The sequence below is a fragment of the Schistocerca piceifrons genome, chromosome 1, assembly GCF_021461385.2.
Source record: "Schistocerca piceifrons isolate TAMUIC-IGC-003096 chromosome 1, iqSchPice1.1, whole genome shotgun sequence".
Classification (NCBI taxonomy): Eukaryota; Metazoa; Arthropoda; class Insecta; order Orthoptera; family Acrididae; genus Schistocerca; species Schistocerca piceifrons.
In genome coordinates, this window is record NC_060138.1 from 622,670,443 (window position 1) to 622,676,442 (window position 6,000).

The window sequence follows — 6,000 nt, forward strand, 5'->3', positions numbered from 1 at the left end:
GTCCTGTTTACTGTGATTTATATTTCTAGGCTATTTACAGCCCTATCAGCAACCCGAAGACGTTCCTTGTCTAAAGCAAACATTGTTCTTACCATGAAATTTCCTGGCAGATTAAAACTGTGTGCCCAACCAAGACTCGAACTCAGGACCTTTGCCTTTCGTGGGCAAGTGCTCTACCAACTGAGCTACCGAAGCATGACTCACGCCTGGTACTCACAGCTTTACTTCTGCCAGTATCTCGTCTCCTACCTTCCAAACTTTCTTACCATGTTGAAACCTATCTTCATCCCATATTTCGAAAAACTTTGCACATTACAACGTGGCCATAATTGAAAGTAGCAAAGCAACAGCATCATACAGACCAAAGTGATGTGTTTCTGTTCCAACAAAAACAGTCTTCAGAATTCTTGACCATATAACACTATTAGACTTTCATTGAGGTTGTGAGTTTTTCCATGAATACAGTTTCTGAACAGTTCATGTACTGCTACATCTCTGAAAATAGGTTTGGATTTTGAATTTGTGGTAAGGACTTATGGGACTAAACTGCTGAGGTCATCGGTCCCTAAGCTTATGCACTACTTAATCTAACTTGAACTAACTTACACTAAGGACAACACACACACACACACACACCCATGTCTGAGGGGGGAGGGGGAGAGCCACGGACCATGAGAAGGCGCCTCAGATTGCATGGCTACCCCGCCCGGCAAAAGAGGTTTGATCACCTCCATTACCACGTCAGGCAGACTATGTTCATGAGTGTACACTTCACCAATTAGCAGTCCCTTGTTGTATTTCCACCAAGTGTTTTCTCTTTTGGGGCTCTAGTAATGAAGAGGACTTTCATTGGTTGAAAAAGTATGAAAAAAGGAGACCAAACATTCTTCATTTCATCAACACTCTGTGTGGTTTGCCTAATTGCCATTCCATAATAGTTCTTTATTTTGTCAATTGCACTGTCAGTTAACCTTCCCTTCCTATCCAACAGTTTACCATAACTGAGTTTTGTTTTTTGTGTGAAGCTTTCAGTCACCAAAGTCTTAATCCCATTCATTTCTGTACATGTCCAGAACACCCAGATTTCTGCACTATGACATCATCACCTTAGGGCGTCAGTTCTTGAATATGTTTGAAACTTTTAGAATCACTGTCACCAAGGTAATTCACGTAATTCACATATTGCACTTTACCACACACAACCGAAAGTTGAAACATACTAGCAACACCAGCCACTTAGCCACTTCCATTCCTCCATTACTGCCACTATAGTTAGCTGTGAAGTTATTTTCATTAGTACCTTTATATTTTTGTGGATACCTATAATATTTAGATATTACTGCAGATCTAAACGTTCCCCTGTATACATGCTGGTGGCAGATGCTACACCATGTCATTGTTTATGCCAGGTACCATCGAATGCTGCAGTCAAGTCTCTGTTAACACTGTTTCCTATTACTGCCTGTCCCATAGCTTTCTTCATATATTCTATACAGACATCTTCTACTTTACACCCTATAAATCTATTAAAGATTATAAATCTATCATAGGTTAGGCACAACACTTATTTTCTAACACGTATTTTCTCTCACATCACTAAAATGTGCATGATGAACATGTAGATTCATGAGTGCAACATTGGACTGCAGTTTAACAGCGCCCAGTGGGCCACCCCCATGCAGAACATATTTCAAAAATATTTTAAAAGCAGCTGTGGTCTTCTGAACCGAATAAATTATATACCAATTGAAAGGACAAACTCTGTAGATTTTAAAAATGCAAAAAAATTAAAATTGAACATTTAACGATTTTGAATCTTTCTGGAACCCCTTAACAATACGACCATCCATGGTTAACTCATGAACTAGTGTCGAAGTCAACTGCAAAAAGACATTTGAAGAAATGAAAGGATTTTCTATTCAAGACAAAATATAGTATCTTTTCTTTATGCTGATGACCCCAAACAGCTTTTTCACATAGTTCTCAATTATTTTTTTGCTGGATTTTCCATCACATGCTGGATAACCTGTACTATCAGCTCCAACAATACTAGAACCAATGTACAACTCAGCATTATTAAGATGAACCCAACCATCTCCAAAATTTATATTATCTCCATGTTCCAGTTGGGGATATTTAGATTATTTTTGGCCTTCTCATTTACAGGCAATGAGTAAAACTGATAACTCTTGATCCTGTTCCTGATTTAATAAGGAAACATTTTACTAAGAGATTTCTATAAAAACTGTTACACAAGCGCCATTTAAATCAGTCAAATTATCATTCTCCTCAATTACAGTAAGTTCTAAATCTTGAATAGTACAAAAAATCGGAATATACACAGGATAATGTGATTCATGAATTATTGGTCCACCAAATCCTGCATTAGGCTTAAATGATACAATTATATTAGTTTCACAGTGAAAGTGATCATTATGCTTTATGAACATTTCAGCAGCTAAATTAAAATTTATAGTAACTAATTAAAATTGAATAATTTTAGAACCATTGTTATTAATTGTATTCTCATTAACTTCAACAATTTTGTTACTAAGTCCTAGTACTATCTTTTATATCCACATATAATTTTACTTCACTTTTAATAAGAACTCTACTCAAAATTTCATCTGCTTGAATGTTTATATTAGGCTTTTTCGAGTGAATGAATTTTTCTATGTTTTTAAACTATATTGAATCGAATCTCCATTATTTCTATATCACAATAAAGTTTATTATTTTTCTATGTAATATTGAGAGTTAGAAAAATTGAATGAAACCAAAGCTGTTTCATACAGGTGCAGTCAATCTTTTTTTGAGAACAGATGACTTACAACTCAATTTAAATAATCTACTCATTTATTAATAAATTTTATTTAATTAAATGAAGCCCAACTGAGAACCAAAAATAAGAAATCCAGAGAAGAAACCAAAATATGGACATGGCAACCTTTAACAAATTCTATTCAATGTGTGATAATAGACCAAGTAATTGTGAGAAAAGATATTAATGATTGACAATTATATTTTAACTGCAATTTTTCCAAACTGGAAAAAATCATTTCTACATTTATTCTAAAAGTCTGGACCAACAGATATTTCAAGAATATATAAAAATTGGAAAAAATCGAAGATAAGCATAGTGATAACATTGTTACTTTTATTGAAAATAATGATTAAATTATACCCCTAGATGGATGTGAAGACAATTCTGTTGGTAGAGCATTTGCCTGCCAAAGGCGAAGGTCCCGAGTTTGAGTCTCAGTTTGGCACAGTTTTAATCTGCCAGGAAGTTTCAGTTCTGTTGCATGTTTTGATGACTTCTTGGAAATCAAGAAGTAGTTAGAGAATATTTTACTAGAGGTAGACATAAAGGATTATATTGCTTTTATTTAGCTCAAACTTATTAAAAAATATCAAAACAATTAGAGATAATCTCAATTTAGGTCACATTTATCCTGAATTTGTTGGTGGTGATTTAAAATTTGAATATTTTAAAGAAATGTGTAAGAAATGTTGAAATGACCAGTTTGGATTTCTTACAATAGACATGACTAGGAAACCAAATGAAGGGACATAGAGATGAAATCAAGTATTTCTCAGCGATTTAATAAACATAAACGTTAAAAATTATTTCAATTAATGTTTTTTTCATCTGTAATAAATATTTGCCAAATATGATCGTTCTAAAGGACTAAGTACAACTTCGTTGCATGATCTAGAGATTGTTAAAAACGTAAGCTAAATAGAAAAGTAAAAGAACAATTAAAAAAATTTGAAAAATGGAGAAACTAAGAACAGAATGTGAAAAGTATAAATCAGATCAACTAGTTATCAGTGCAATTCAACAAGTAAAACAATGTGTTACAGGATTAGTGGCTAATGTATCGAAACTTATTGAGGAAAATAGAGAACCTGATAAACAAATGGTTGCTATAATCAATATTATTCAGAAGACTTTAATGACATATGAGCTGTTAAGCAACCTGATAGGGATTATACATTAAGCATATCAGAAACCCAAGATTTATTGAATAAATATGGAGAAGAGGTTAAAAATAGAAACAACCCACTAAGAAATAAATATAAGTGAAAGAATGGTTGAATATATTAACCATAATGAAGATAAGCTTTTCGGATTAAAACGTGTATGGACATTTAAATTTGTTGGTAAAGTACCACTAAAATTGAAGGACTATATTAACAATTGGTGGTAGATTATATAAAGGAACTCATGGTTTACTGAATCTGTTAACTAAAAAAGAGATTACTATGGAAGATATGAATACACTATTTACAGGTACTGTTTTATCAAATTATGTAGATATATTGATTCATCCATGAACGTTATATTCTGATAGTAATCAATTCTGACGAGAAGACCACTGAACTTTTTAGGCATGTCTTGACTTCCACGTATTTTCTTTTTAATGGAGAATACTACGAACAAACGGAGGGAGTCGCCATGGGTAGCCCACTCTCACCAGTGGTAGCGAATTTGTACATGGAGAACTTCGAGGAGGAAGCCCTGTCGTCATCCTTATGGAAACCTACTTGCTTTTTCCGTTACGTGGACGACACGTTCGTCATCTGGCCACATGGTATGGATAAACTCCTTGACTTCCTTACACATCTAAACTACATACACCCCAACATCAAATTCACTATGGAGACTGAAACGGAGGGTAAATTACCTTTCCTTGACGTCTTGGTCAAGAGAAGGGCTGACAGCACCCTAGGTCATGGGGTGTATCGGAAGACTACGCACACTGATCTGTATTTGCACACAGACAGCTGCCACCACCCTTCACAGAGGAATGAGGTACTTAAAACTCTAGTACATAGGGTGCGCACTATCTCTGACGCAGAGAGTCTACCCCAGGAATTGGAACATCTGAGAACTGTATTTCGAAAAAATGGGTACTCAGAGTGGCAGATTCAACGTGCTCTCCGCCCAACCACTGCAGCACAACCTGTTGAGGTGGATGAAGTCACGAGGGAGGAGGTAGGCACTGCATTTATTCCATACACAGGCGCACTCTCGGGGAAAATCGCCCGCATTCTGAAGAAACACCGGGTCGGAACTGTGTTTTGTCCTCCAAATAAAACTCGTGCACTGGTGGGGAGCGCCAAAGATGACCTCGGTTTGAGGAAGGCCGTCGAGTACCAGATTCCGTGTCAATGTGGCAAGTCGTATATTGGTCAGACGATGCGTACCGTCGAGAATCGATGCCGTGAACACCAGAGGCATACTCGACTGATGTATCCGAGCAAGTCGGCGGTCGCTGAACATTGTTTGTCGGAAAATCACGCCATGGAGTATGACCGCACGAGGATTCTGGTACAGACGTCGAGATACTGGGACAGCGTTGTTAGAGAGGCCATCGAAATTCGCACCAATGACGACCTCATAAACCGTGACTGTGGCTATATTCTTAGCAAGGCTTGGGAACCAGCGATCGGGTTAATCAAGAGTAAATCGAGCAAACGTATAGTTGTGACGACCGCGGCGGACAGAGCCATCACACCGACGTCATCTCAGACGCCGTCGCAATCTGTTCCACAGCGCGACCGTGGCGTGGGGTGCGGACGGCGGAGGGAGCGCGCCGCGGGCGGAGGGTATTTAAATCGGCCGCCGCCGCGACCGAACCCAGTTCCCTCTGAGCAGCCATAGCGTACGGATCTCCGTGCCGGCACGTTCACAGGAGCTCAGTCCGTCAGTTCACCTGATGATGGCGACATGTATGATCGCCGAAATATTGTGCCCGTTGGACACTATAGACCGGCAGCATGCCCATGGATATTTTGATTAGATTAGCTGTAATTCATGGAGAAGAACTAGCTGGAAATAAAAATTATCAAACTGAAAGAGATGGAATAACACACAAGTTAACAAATAAATTTAGTGATTTTATTATTAATAATGTGAAACGAATTCCATATTTAATTATTTTAGAATAATGTTCCTCAAACATTTTGGAAAAGTGAGAAGAATGGTAAAGG